Below are 15,567 nucleotides of genomic sequence, written 5' to 3'. Positions count from 1 at the left end.
GGTCTCTTGGAGTTCCCATCGTGGCTCAGTGGTTAATGAATCCAACTAGGAACCATGAGGTTGCGGGTTCAGTCCCTGCCCTTGCTCAGTGGGTTAAGGATGCGGCGTTGCCGTGAGCTGTGGTGTAGGTCGCAGACACGGCTCGGATCCCGCATTGCTGTGGCTCTGGCGTAGGCCGGTGGCTACAGCTCCGATTAAACCCCTAGCCTAGGGAACCTCCATAAGCCGCGGGAGCGGACCAAGAAATGGCAAAAACAAAAACAAAAACAAAAAAAAAAAAAGAGAAGAAGGGTCTCTGTCCCTCTTTTGTAGGTAAGGTTTGCCTTCTCCGTGTTCCCGTATTACCACAGTTTACAGTGGACTAAAGGCCATGATAGGGCACACCGTGTTATAATCCATTTGCGTGTTAGTTTCTCCCTACAGACCACACGAGGGCGAGAACTATGTATTATAGACTCAGTTAGTGTTTCCTCGGTTCATATCCTGGGCCTGGCACAAACCAGACATTTAATAAATATTTACTGAATGAAGAAACATTTTAAAAATCACCTATTTCAAGTGCTTACAAATTATATCCATTTTTCTGTTGTAACCCTCATGTCCTACTTACCAGTCGATCTCTCTCCTCAGAGAAGCAGTAATATTGGCTCTGAAGAAACTGATCTTAGAATAAAAAACCTGTACTGCAGCCTGGCTCCACCACGATTCATTGTGAAATCTTGGGCAAGTCACTGAATCTCATTGCCCTTGCTTCCTTACATGTAAAACAAAATAGCTATGGGTTGGGGAGTTCTCATCATGGCTCAGCAGAAATGAATCTGACTAGTATCCATGAGGATGCAGGTTCCTCACTCAGTGGGTTAAGGATCTGGCATTGCCATGAGCTGTGGTGTTGGTCACAGAAGCAGCTCGGATCCCGTGTTGTGGCTGTGGTGTAGGCCAGCAGCTACAGCTCCAATTCGACCCTCCCAGCCTGGGAACCTCCATATGCGGAGGGTAAAGTCCTAAAAAGCCAAAAAAAAAAAAAAAAGAATAACTATGGGTTTGTAACCAGAGTAAATGAAATATATAGAAGAGCCATACATAGTATCTGTCACATAGTAAGTTTACATCATTTATTGACTACTTAGTATTTGATTTTATTTTAAAAAATTGTAAGAACATAGTTGGAAATGAAAAAGGACTTTTCAGGAAAATCTGGGTCTTTCATGCAATTCACTAAATTATTCCAGTCATCCAGAGAACTTTGTAAAACTGCCTTTATTTTAGGCTTGACTATTATCACTAGCACCAGAATGAACCTGTCAACAAAAATAAAGTAAAACACCCCAGCCTCAAAGTCATTGCCAGACATAAATAACTTGAAAGTTATTTAAATGAAGATATATTGCCTTAGGCGCTGTCTATAAATCAGGAAGAAAAACAAACAAATAAAAGGCCCATTAATGTGAAATGCTGACAAATCTGGGTTTTCAAAGGCCCTACAATTGGTATTTTCAGAAGCTCTAATAAAATACATGTTCATTGTGTCTGCTAAACCCCACAACTAAAGGAACATGCTCAAAGCTTTAAGGATAAGTCTGAATGTAGTGAAGTCAGAGGTGGGTGCTTGCAAAGTCAAGGAAGTTTTCACACTCGGCAAAGAAAAATTGTGGCTGTTTTTTAATGAATGAACTAAAGTCCTCCAGGCACTACAGCGTTTAGCATCTTTCAAGTTCACTCTAGGAGGCTCTGGAAAGGATGTGTTAGTGTGATGCTGCCATCTACAGCCAGAATTGTCCACGTGCATTGATAAAATAATGAAAAATAGCAATTCTAGGACTGTCCAGTCAGCATATATTTTAAATATTTTTGACCGCTTCTGGAGCAAGGAGGTATTCATTAGCGCCAAAAGAATTTTTGGCTGAGGTTTCTTCTGATTACCCCAAAAAAAAAAATCCATTTTAGTTTTACTTCAAGAGAAATCTCATACGAAAGATATTTCTGCTGATAGGCGTTTTCCTGAATTTCCACAGCATACATTTCTATCAGAGGGTATTCCTAAAGAAATCTTTTAGAAAGAATTACATGTGTTACTCTTATGAACTCACTTCAGAGTGAAGTTATAAAACCATTGGACAGACAGATGATTCAGCCCATGGGGTGCTGTAATACCAGAATTTTCCAGCACTGCCCCCTGACCGCTTTGCTTGGGTTTTGCCCTTTCCCTCCTATTCTGACAGCAAGCAGAGGAAGTAAGATGACAGCAGAGGGCATCAGTCTTTTCTTTCCCTAGAGAACAATGCTGCCTTAGTAAGTAGCATCCAACTAAGATATAAATCACATTTATAAAATACAGAACCTTCCCAGAAATAACCAACCGATTTCACAAAAATGAAAATCATGCCTACGATTTCCCGTCTCTATTGTTTCCCTGTTTGTTTTTGCTCAGCTCAGTATTTGATCTCTGCTATCTCACTTTTTTTTCCTGAATTTTTCTTATGTCTCACTCTGAGTCATCTTGTTTTCCTCAAGCTAGCTTTGCTCAATGTTCACCTAAAAACCAAAGAACAAAAATCAATATTCATAATCTCTCTAAAATACCGTACTGTGAGTTAGCTTATGTATACCCTTACAACATTTCAGTGTATTTTAGATTAAGAGTTCAACTAGTTCTCCAAATTTGAAGAAGGTATCGTAGATAATGATATTAAAAATATTAGCTTGTTAATGTCTTTCCGAGGGACAAAATATATACAATTACTAGATGTCATACTTTGGATCATCATAAGCCACCTCAGAACTAGACTACTCTTTACTCTCATTTGGTGGATGAGAAAAATAGGGATGTAAGTGTTACATGACTTACTCAAGGTCATCACAAGTAATTTTTATGAATATTCAGAGAAGAGGTTCTTATCATTACAGTCTGTGCGGAGGTCCCAGCAAGAATGCTAGGCTTCTTTTTCACCTCTTTGGTGAGAGGTTTACTTCAGATTTTCCATCTGTAAAATGGATGTCAGTTCCTCGAATTTGACAGTGAGAGAATAATTTATGACAGTGCATTCAATTCCTAGAAGATGAACTGGGGGGCGGGGGAGAAAAATGAGATGCCATATTGGAAAGTTTACATTGGAGCATTAAAGACAAAAAGGTTTATCTAAATTTACCAAGGTAGTGTTTTTTTTTTATAGCCTCGGGAGTACAAGTTACTAAAAAGTCATTCAGTGCAGTACTCAGTTATTCTGCTTGTTTATAAAATAGTGAAGAAACGATAACTAGCAAGCTTACTGCAAAGGCTTAAGTAGAAAAAATCTAGTTAACTCTTTCATAATTGATCTTAATGAAATGCCTAGGATAAAACCATAAATGTCGCAGTTAGCATTATTTATCACTTTGAAAACTATAAATGTCACCGTTATTGTTATTTATCACTTTGAATCATACCTATGCTTTCTCAAAACACAAGCAGGGTTTTGTTGTTGTTGTTTTCATGGCTTGAAGAGAAAAGGTGGAAATTATCCCTCTATCACCTTCATATGCCTTTTTTTTTTCCTTCTGGGATTGATATTTAAGCATCCCTCAGAATTCTAGGTCAACAGAGGGAGGTAAATTTTTAAAATGATTCTAAATGTTTTAAATAAATTGAGAAACACATGAATTCTCCACAGCCCTTCACTCGCCTTTCACCATATTGCCAAACAATCAGACACACACACTTTTTTCTATATTTACTATATTCTATATTCCTATATTTTCTATATCCTATTTTCCGTATTTCTATATTTCCAAGTAGAAGTTGGTAGATGGTGGATTTCAAATTAAATTGAAAATGTGCTATAACACAGTGATTATTTAATTAACACTGAAGAGTTTCGATTCTTTTAATTGAGCCATATCTTGAGCGGGAAAAAAAAAAAAATCTATCCACAATACCAAATCCAATAAACAGAAGCAAGCAACTGGGGTACTGTCTACACACTTTTGTGTTTAGAACACATCCCTGGTGATGGTTTTACAACTCTGTGAATATACTAAAAACCACTGAAGAATACACTTTAAATGGTGAATTTTATGATATGTGAATTATATCTCAATAAAGCTGTTATTTTATTTAAAAAATCGAACTAAATGTTCTGAAGAAAATCCTGCTAGGAAATACAGGAGTTTTTTTCCTCATTAGCATCATATTTAAGAGTCTATACAAAAGTGAAATAAATAAATGGTCACTGCAGCTCAGATAAGGTGTCGCTATCTGTTGAGAAAGGATATCTTCTGTGCTGTCGTCATGACTCCCAAATTCCAACCTGAGAGGTCTGTGTGAAATTCCCACTGAAACCAGTGACCATTATACTATAAAGCTTAGGGCATAATTTGCACAGTCTGCAATGTATCTATATTTTTAAAGGATTCTTTGTTATCACTTTAATCTGTCTTTGTTTAGCTAACAAAAGGGTCGATACAGGTAGACTCTCATCATGATACTTCTTTAAAGTAAATTGGATAGAACGGGAAAGTTACTCCAGCATAGACATAAGAGATTTGAACTCACTAAAATTTTTTGGAAATAAATACTGCAGACACTCTCCATTTGGATTTTGGAGGGAGGTGTGTAGCCAGATGGCTTATTCTTTTCTGGAAAAATGGTTTTGATAGCATCCAAGAATCTTAGAGTCAGAAAACACTTTAGAGATAATCTGGTTAAATTCACTGCCCTCCTTGATGAAGAAACAGAGACCCAGAGAGGTTAAATAATTTGTACAAGGTCACACAGCCAGTCAGTGAAAGAGTAAACTAGAGTAGGTCTCTTGATTCTCTAACCAAACATTTTCATCCTTTCCTTCCGTAACTTACTATCGTCTGGGGAAAATTAAAATTTGTTAGGTGTTCTCTGTTTTTTTTTTTTTTTTTAAGTTGCATGTAGAATAATTTCATGCATGGCAGGTGCTTAAGAAGTATTTTTAAATTACGAGTTATTTTCCATTTATTTTTTACTATCTTTTCATACAACGGTTTTGTGAGATATTTTGTAATTCATTTCATGATGAAGAAAATTGTTCATGGAGAGATTAAGGGGGTTAAGGAAAGGGTGGAATAGCCATCACATCTCTTTCCAAATTCCACCATGTCTCACGAAATCCCCAAAGAGTTTAAAAATCAGTCATTTGCATGAACCATGAAGATGACTATATCACACCGTGCTAGAGAGAGGGGACATTGAAACAACCATCATCTTGGAAAACAACTTCACCGTCTCTATCAAAAGCCTTTAAATTTTTCTACAGTTTAAACTAATAGTGCTCTATCTGGAAACCAACTATAAAAGCCAAGACCCAGAGACAGAGCTTTGCGTGGAAGTATTCCTTGCAGCATTACTTACCATGAGAAGAGGTTGGTAAACGTTCCAGACGGGAAGGTTAAGCACATGGTATATCCACTTGATGAATATCATTGTAGCTAATGAAAGACAATTTAGAATTTAATACAAAAACATCATGGGATCGAGGAAGTTTTAAAAGCAGAACGTGAAATTTTATCTATGTGCGTTTTTGAAATATAAAAACCTGTGTATAGAAAAATATATTGGTTGCCTCTGAGTAGTAAAAATATGGGTGGTTTTGGTTATATTCTCCAATTTTTAGAACTTTATTATTTTCTGCTTTTTAGGGCCACAGCTGCGGCATACGGAGGTTCCCTGGCTAGGGGTTGAATGGGAGCTATCTGCCAGCCTATGCCACAGCCACAGCAACGTGGGATCCGAGCCACATCTGTGACCTACACCACAGCTCATGGCCATGCCAGATCCTTAATCCACTGAGTGAGGCCAGGGATCAAACCCACCTAGATACTGATTAGGTTTGTCACTGCTGAGCCACAACGGGAACACCATAGTATCTAATTTTTAAATGAAAAATACGTATTGCATGTATAGTAGAAAATCTTTAATAGATACTATCATTAAAACAAACACAGGAGTTCCCGTTGTGGTGCAGTGGTCAACGAATCTGACTAGGAACCATGAGGTTGCGGGTTTGATCCCTGGCCTTGCTCAGTGGGTCAGGGATCCAGCGTTGCCATGAGCTGTGGTGTAGGTCGCAGACGCGGCTCAGGCCCCGAGTTGCTGTGGCTCTGGCGTAGGCCAGTGGCTACAGCTCTGACTGGACCCCTCCATATGCCGCAGGTGCGGCCCTAGAAAAGAAAAAAGACGAAAACAAAAAAAACCCAAAAAAACCAAACAAACATAAAATGAGCCAACCAATCCAAAAACATTTCAGAAAAAAAATTGGAATCTACCTTTGGAATGACGTATTTATAGGCTTTGGGTTCAGAGGCCTTTCCACTACATCACATTATCCAATGCCATCATTTCTCCGGTCGTTGCCAAGTGCTTTTCTTTACAGAATCACGTACGATTAATATCTATCATAATATATAATTCTTTGAGAGTCCAAAGAATACCATTCACTCTGGAGCTGATAAATATTTCATTCTTTTGATTTGCTTGGTCAGACCGCACCAATTCAAACCAAACTGCACGTCTCCCAAACGTAGTTCAGGTGGGAGCGTCTCCTCTGCCTGCTTCCTGAGAGGTTTCCTAATTCAAGTCAGTCCCTCTTTGACTGCACATGGTAAAGTCATGTTTTCTCTTTGTACGACAGCAGCATCCCGATTCACACAAAAGCATGAGGGGCCATAATTCCTCCTTTTGCAAAAATCTCCAGTTAACCAAAGTTGTCACACGCTGACCTGGAACAATGGCCAACACTTCAAAGGTAACAGCAGCTGTCTAAAAAGATAATAAAAACATGGCTTTAAACAAGAAAACAGGTTCTTGTGAACTGCTGCCTGAAAATGTTTGTTTAAAAGAGAAGCGGTCAAAGGGCGTTTCAAAATTCCTGAGTTGCGCTTTTTGAAAAATTTCCCCTTAGAATAAGGCCGGCTAGAAGAAGAACCTTTTATTTCTCTGTCCGCGTGATGCAGGTCCCAACATCTGAAAGGAAGAGGACCCGCTCCTGATCTCAGGAAGACAACCATGAAGGCAAACTGACAATGCGGGTTTCTGCTGTCAGGGGTTTGCACATCCATCAACGAGACTCCAGATGGCATCTGTTTTCAGTGGTCATGTCACTTACCATCAACATCACATTAAATCCTTGCAGTAAAAATGGGTTCTTTCCCCCCTCTTCACAAGCAGATGATCTCTGATTTCATCCTCAGGCCTCTCATGGGGGAAAGAAAAAACAGCGCAACAGGGTCTCCTGCTGCCTCATAGCGTTCGGACACGTGTGCACGTGAGGGAGTCTTCCTAGTGAAAACGAACGGAGACGTCATCCTTGGCAGGACTTACTTCGTTACCATGTGCACTTTCTCTCCAGGCAACCAAACGGTGTCTTGACGTTCGCGTTGCTCAAGTCTAAGTCTAAGAATACTATTATCTCTATTAGAACTCCTCTGCTATCCAGCAATGTCTCACTCTTTCAATTTTTCACATGTTCACTTCCCATTCTTGCCTCTGCAGCCCTGCTACTCACCGAGCAAAAGCAACGTGAGATGGTTTCATTCAGAAAAAAGCTGTATCGCAGAAGGATCTGATTTTTTGATGCCAGGGAGAAAATGACTGGTGTCAGGATACAGCCTTATTGTTTCACAGACTTGGCATAACATTCGGTGGGAAATCATTCTGGATGAGGGCCACTAAAACCCACACAAATACAAGTTGGCTTGTAGGGATTATGTCAGATCCCCGATGGAAGACAAACTGCATGTCTGGGAGCAATCACACTCGAGCATATATCTTCCCCTGATGCAATTTTGTGAATCCGAAGTGATAAAAAGAAGTTGTGACTTTTGACATTACTGAATAAATTCTGAGGTACTGTTCAAATCAATCAGGTTACTTTCCCCCTGAAATAAATCCAGTATGTTTACACGCTTACCATATGTTAAAAGAATGCATTTGAAAAATCTCATGATGAGTTAATTTATTTTTTAAAAAAAGTGGTGGGTAGGGGGAGCTCATGTAGAAAACTGCACAGTGTTGCCCCCCAACCCTTTTTTTTTTTTCTCCAAATTTCCAGTCACTTTTCTAATTTTGAAGATCTGCTCTGGGGGAATGGTTAGTTTTTTTGTTTGGGGTTTTGTTTTGTTTTGTTTCTTTAGGGCTGCACCTGCAGCATATGGAAGGTCCCGCGTTAGGGGTGGAATCAGAGCTGCAGCTGCCAGCCTACACCACAGCCACAGCAGTGCCAGATCTGAGCCGCCTCTGTGACCTACACCGCAGCTCACAGCCATGCCAGATCCTTAACCCACTGAGCGAGGCGAGGGCTCAAACCTGTGAACTCATGGATGCTGGTCGGGTTGGTTACCACTGAGCCACAACAGGAACTCCCGGGAGTGGCTAGTTTTTATTGTCTCGTGTTTTGGAAAAATTGAACGAGCAGAGTTGCACCCATCTTAGATGCTAAAGTAACTGCCTTTGAGTGTTCATAGTTAGCTGAGGAAGGACAATTACTTCCTGGCTGCAAAGTCACTACTGAAGGAGTGAGGGTATAAGACAAAATCATGGTGTATTAATTCCTCCTGTTCCTAAGCAGCAAAGCTCTTTGCTACAAGGTCAACTATAGGTCTGGTTTTCTCTTCTCTGATCTATAGCATTTATTGTCTATATTGGTACCTAATCACATGCAATCTTGAAGATGCCCTAACTGTTCCAGAAGGGCAACTCTTCCGTCCAAAAGAGGGTTAATTTTAGGGTATCTCGAACATACTATATAGTCGCCTCAAGCCAAAGTATACTCATCAAAACAATCTCTTTGCTTTAGAAATCTCAGTGACAACACTAACAAACTTTACAGAGTGTCGTGGAATCAATTTGTTAATATTTGGGCAGCACTTCAGAAACATAAAGCACTACAAATATGTAGTGGATAGCAACTTAGGTAATTAACCAACCATTTCTAACTTGAAATCGTGTACGTATGGACATGTTCAACTTCAGAATATTTTTTATTTTTTTCTTTCTTTTATTGGCTTAAGCATAATACTGAACATTCTGGTGACTCAATTTGAGTGAAAGAAGAAGAGACATTTTTAGTTTGAATAAGAATTATCATACCATTTAACAGCATCGTTTTCTCTCAGTATACGGGATGTTTTTTTTTTTTCATTTTAACAGGCCAGTTTTCCTATGCCCTGAGTAGAAAGACTGTCAAAGGTAAACACCTGAGCTAATCTCTGGTTAGGAAAGCATTTGATCACCAGCTTTGCTTTGCTTTTGAACCAGGACACTCTTTAAGAAGACAACCAGTCCCTCCCAGGGTGGAAAGTGACTACTCATTTCTGCTGTATACACAGTTAAACCTTCTATTATGTATCCTATTAATAATTATATTTGCTTTTGTAGTGTGGACTGTCTCCTGATCGCTGAGCTCATACCTATTATAATCCTCTCTACATAAATAACATCCAAGTTCTAATCCCCATAGACCTGCTGGCAGAGACCACTTCCCTCCATTTTTCTGGTATTCCAGGACCCAAGCATACACTAAGATTCTTAAATTATTTTAAAGCAAAAATTAGAGTAGAATACAATTAGGAGCCACTAAAGACTCATAAAATGTTCAAATGCATTTGCTGGTCCTTTTTTTGTTTTCTGGCAAGTCGTGGTATTTAAACCATAAATAACTCTTAGCATAAACTATAGTGAAGACAGGAAAGCAGAACATAAATGAAATAATAATTGCAAATCAATAGTGAAAAATAGAGAAAATCTTTAAGATCTTATTAAAATAAAAAGTTATCATTTCATTTACCTTGCTGAATATTAGGTTTAATGCTATCATGATTATAATATTACTCTTCAGAGAGTCCATTCTGTTTTGTATTCTCACTGCTTAATGCACAATGCCTGCAACAATGAAAGCCCTTAAATATTTGACAAGTGAGAGAATGAATGAATGAATGGCAAATATACGCTAAACATGCACTGCAGTTTATACGTCTGTACCTTACCCACAGATATTCGGTTTACAGATATACCTGAAACAAAGATCTAAGAGGCAGACATAGGAGTTCCCGTTGTGGCTCAGAGGTTAATGAATCTGACTAGCATACATGAGGATGCAGGTTCGATCCCTAGCCTCCCTCATTGGGTTAAGGATCCACCATTGTCGTGAGCTGTGGTGTAGGTCGCAGACACAGCTTGGATCCTATGTTGCTGTGGCTGTGGTGTAGGACAGCAGCTATAGCTCTGATTGGACCCCTAGCCTGGGAACCTCCATATGCCATATGTGTCGCCCTAAAAAGACAAAAATAAAAAATAAAAATAAAATAAGAGGCAGACATAATGAACGAGAAATCACACATCTTAACCTGGACTCCTTCAAACTAATCTTAGACTCTTTAGAGCAAGTATCTGAGAGGGTGTTTGGTTGAAGAAGTCATTACGGAAGAGAAGAAAGGCAGAATCCTAGGTGTTTGGAAGGCTCTAAGTAGATTCTTAGGTTAAAGTTGGCGAACTTTATTGCCAAGAATTCTTCGACTTTTGTTTTAAGTAGCTCCTGATACTATTTCACAAACTTCATTCAGTCCTATACAATATACAAATAACATTTCTAAATTAAGGATCATGTTATTTATCTATATTTAATTTCTAAAGCCATAACCACAGAGGGGAAAGCACGGGGAAGCTGATCTTCTTGCAGGGAAGGAGCTCATCTGGAGTTCTTGTTGAGATCACGGTCAAGAACACCTCCAGGAGTGTGTTTGCTGAGGGCATACAGAAAATCTTGGCATATGTTCTCAATTTGGGAACAAGGACATGTACCTACATGGGCATCAGGCAATTTGTTAGACCCAGAGGCAGGATACTAATGGATGCATTAACAAGGCAGAACTAAGAAAGCCATTTAAAAAGCATATCATTGGATTCAGAATAAAAACACTACCTCCAATAGTTCGTACATAAAACACACCACCTTGTGGAATGAACGATAAATACTTTGCTATGTTCTGCCACTTGTGAATGATGTCATCACTGTGATTACATGAAGAAGAAACTTCTTAGCTCCCGATGGTCACCATTCTCTCTCTCTCTCTGGTAGCCCTAGGATTCGTATGTTAGTGTAATTTTTGCCCAATTCAATTGTGTAAAAACACATTGCTTTTTCTCACTGACATGGCTGGATGAGCACACCGTTTTATCTTATTATGCACTTCAGTCTTTACTAATGTGTTTTTCTACAGGATTTATTCTTTTACTATAGTGATCACAGACTTCGCCTAGATAACCAGAACAGACTTTTAGAAACCTCTTTCCTTTTCCTTCCTCCGTGGGGTCAGAGATTTTTTAAAAAAGGCTTCTTATAGTCTCTTACATTCAAGCAGTGATACTGCTTTACTTCCTGCCTTCATGATGAAAGCATTACACCCATTCATGAATGCAGAAAGAAAAAAGTGGATAATTTTTGTTTGTTAACATTTGTAGATTAAATGATCTCAAACGTCGCTCTTCCCAAGATGTTATATAATTTAGAAACCATGTGGTTTAATTGCTTCATTTTTAAAAGGAGGAAATGAAGGTCTAGAAAAGTTAAGCAAATCGCCCAAATTTACACTATCAATTAATAGATGTGCTAAGACCAAATCCAAGGCTTTTTATAATCTCTGTTCTACTATATGACACAATATAGTGCTTAGAAATAGAGTGAATTTTTATTTTTTTAACTTAAAAAAGCTTTTAATAGCCGCACCACAGCATCTGGGTGCTCACAGGCCAGGAGCTGAATCTGAACTGCAGCTAAGACCTATCCTGCAACTAAGACCTAACCCACTGTGCCAGGAGGGGGATTGAACCCGTGCCTCTGCAATGACTTTAGCTACCTGGTCAGGCTCTTAACCCACTGTACCATAGTGGGAACTCCAGAAGTAGACTGAATTTTTAAGTGGGCTTTCCAGATAGCAAAATTCATTAGGCTTAGCAACTAGCTACTTATTAAAAAATTATCAATTTCTTGTGACTTTTATATTTCATGTCTTAAAAGTAATGTTAAAATTTCACTCTGATGAAAATAAAGCCATTTTATGTCCTTACTAATTGCATTTTTTTTTTTTGGCCATGTTGTCTTTTCTAGGGCTTCACCCACGGCATAAGGAGGTTCCCAGGCTAGGGGTCTAATCAGAGCTACAGCAGATGCCAGATCCAAGCCACGTCTGTGACCTACACCACAGCTCATGGCAACGCCGGATCCTTAACCCACTGATCAAGGCCAGGGATTGAACCCACAACCTCATGGTTCCCAGTCGGATTCGTTTCCACTGCGCCATGACGGAAACTCCACTAATTGCAATTTTTTTAAAACATTCATTTTACTTTGAAATTTGCTTTATTGTCTGTGTATTTTTAAAACCAGGAAAATGGAAACACTTCTGCTTTTTCCATTAGCTATAAAGTCAATGTATTTGCTTCAAGATGAGAAAGCAGTGTAGGTATTTAATCTGTTGCACATACGAATTCTTCCAGATGCTTGGCTGATCCATGTTACATAAATTTGATGACAACTATCTTGCAATTTCTAATTGAAGGAACTCTAAGTAATTGTGCTAAAACCATGTTCCATGTGTGTAGCAATCAAGAAGCCCAGACACCATAGAGGAATCTTTCACCGGAGCTGTTAATGGAATCCAAATTCCAGTTTGCAAAGCAGCCAGCTGCAACCCACTTGTGATATACCATATGAGGAGGAACAGATGAATTTGATACAAATGATTTATTTATGAAAACAGAAATCTGATATTCAAAATTCACACTCGCTGATTTTTTTTAAAAAAGGAAATACATCTTTGCTTTTGGACAATCACTTGAAATAAGAACAAGAAACATAAGTAAAGACCCTTTGGCATCTTAAAATATGGAACATAACTTCCTTCTTTTGCAAAGTTTTTTTTTTTTAAATGGAATTAGAATAACATTTGTATCATGTCCTTTGTTTAAAAATTGGGTATACAATTCATAAAAGATGTTTCTTGTATGATTCATAGCTGGTAAACACAAAGTTCTACATTCCCAGATGAGTGTGATAGTAAAATATGAATTCAAGTGCACTGGATTTCTTTGGAAGAAAATGTGCAAACTTGTCAGTGAGAGAAGAAAAGGATTGTATTAAATATCTCTTACTAGACTTGACTCAGACTAACCTATGTCACCATTAACTTTTTCCTCTTCCTCTTTCCTCCTTTTCATCTTCTTCTTTCTTCTTCTCCCTCTTGGTAGATATGGACAATTTAAAGAAGGAGTTTTAAACTATGGATTTTGACCCATTTATTAGGTCCTGATCAGAATTTTTTAAAATGGAACAGAAAGAGCATCAAAGGAGCATTACACATAGGGAGGGTACCTACTCTGGGTCTTAAAATTTAAAATATAAAATGTAAATTATCAATGTGAATCATGGTTTAAAAAGTTTGAAAGGCACACAATTAGAGCAAAACAATTATGAAAATCATTGCTAATGTTCTTCAGCATTTTGTGCATGTTTCTCTTCCATGGTTTTCTCAGTAACCCTTGACTTTTTATCACTAATTATCATAGCCTGGAATTTATTTTTCACATTTTATTTATTTATTTATTTATTTATTTATTTATTTATCTTTTCTACAGTGGCACCCTCAGCATATGGAGGTTCCTAGGCTAGGGGTCGAATCGGAGCTGGAGCCGCCAGCCTACACCACAGCCACAGCAACACCAGATCCTTAACCCACTGAGCAAGGCCAGGGATCGAACCCGCAACCTCATGGTTCCTAGTCGGATTCATTAACCACTAAGCCATGACGGGAACACCCTATTTTTCACACTTTAAAGCTTTGCAGAAGGAAGGAATATGTCTACTAAGAGATAACAGACACTAACATCTATATTAGTATTTTAATGTGTAATAACACTGTATACTAAGAGATAACAAAGAGGCATGTAGCTAAACCTCTTCAGAAATCAATTTATTTTAGTAAATAACTAAGAGTCAGAACATCTGAATATTATTTTTATGATTATCATGAGAGCTTGTACAAGTCCTGCTGTGACTTAGTTCCCTAGTATATTTGGTAAAAATAATTCCTGCTGTTAAAGTACTTTCTAGAACCCTTGGAAAATTAATCTTAGCAGACTAATAATACTACAGGCTGATCTGAGCAAGAGTAGGACAAATATATGGATGGAAAGGCCTGCTAGAACAACAATTTAAGACTCCTTATTAATTCTCTTCATTGCACATTTTCTTTCTGATTGTTCCTTAAAATATCCTTAAAAATATTTCTCCCAGGTAAGGCTTTTTTTTTTTTAATGTATGTGGTGTTCCTATTAAAATCCAAGAAGATTTTTGAGAATATAGAGCATGACTTAGAGGGTTTGATATAATTTTCAGGCCCAGAAAAGAGCAGATGTGACTTAGATGCTTAAAACAAATAATTAAATCATGATGGAGGATGAAGGACAAACGAAGAGTTACAATTTCTGAGGAGCTAGAAACAGACTCTATTGACCTTAAATTAAATGCCATGAAATCAACCAGGAATATAGACAAGAAGAGAAACACAAAGAGATAGGGTTAAAGTATGCTAGCTTGTAAATAGGTTGAACAAATTTTATTTATAGTTTGGTATATATTTGAATATATTGCTGATTTTTACGACACAAAGCATTTACTAATTTTTTTCTGATTTCTTTAGTTGGATGTTTCTTTGTCATTGGGCACTAAAGTCTCTTGCGTTATTGTCTTTTCGTCAGAATTAAGCCAGAAGACAGAGATGATATGTCAACCTACCCACCCAGGACAAATCATACTTTTCTCCAAGGACATCAAGCTAAAAGTGGTAAATGAATCTGGTTCTATCTTCATAATGGCACAATCAAGATGGGGATGTGACAAAAATGTTGTGACAGTCCATGCATTCTGTGGGAGACTGACTGAGTCTCTAGCAAGATATGCATCCAAATTGGAGTCTATGCTTGGACAAGGCATAGGCATCAGATTTAGTAACTGGAAATGTTCCAACAATCACCACCCCATTCTCCATATAAGACTCAATATTGGGTGGTAAGAAAAATTTCCCATTAAAGAAGGATTGGTGCACTACCATCCTATAGGAAGCAAAGATCATGGAAAGGTAGTTTCCACATGGCAGGTCACAGAGACAGGATCTGAGCCTTAGGAACAACTTTTGGGGCAATGAAGTTAGAATTTAGGCATGACTCTTCAAAGACAGTAATTAAAAACACAGTCAGAAAATGCCGAACATTACAGTAAAAAGTTGAGGAAATATACTCAGCAGAAAACTCTTGATGCTCCTACTGAAGAAAGTAGATTCACTGAAGACAGAGACACTGGTGAGAAGATGAGCCACAAAAAGAATTAGAGTGATAGAGGTAGGATTTAAAATGCACCATCTCGGAGTTCCCGTCGTGGCGCAGTGGTTAATGAATCCGAATCCGACTAGGAACCATGAGGTTGCGGGTTCAGTCCCTGCCCTTGCTCAATGGATTAACGATCCGGCGTTGCCGTGAGCTGTGGTGTAGGTTGCAGATGCGGCTTGGAT

Source organism: Phacochoerus africanus, chromosome 14, assembly GCF_016906955.1.
Source record: "Phacochoerus africanus isolate WHEZ1 chromosome 14, ROS_Pafr_v1, whole genome shotgun sequence".
Lineage (NCBI taxonomy): Eukaryota > Metazoa > Chordata > Mammalia > Artiodactyla > Suidae > Phacochoerus > Phacochoerus africanus.
This window is presented reverse-complemented; position numbering follows the sequence as displayed.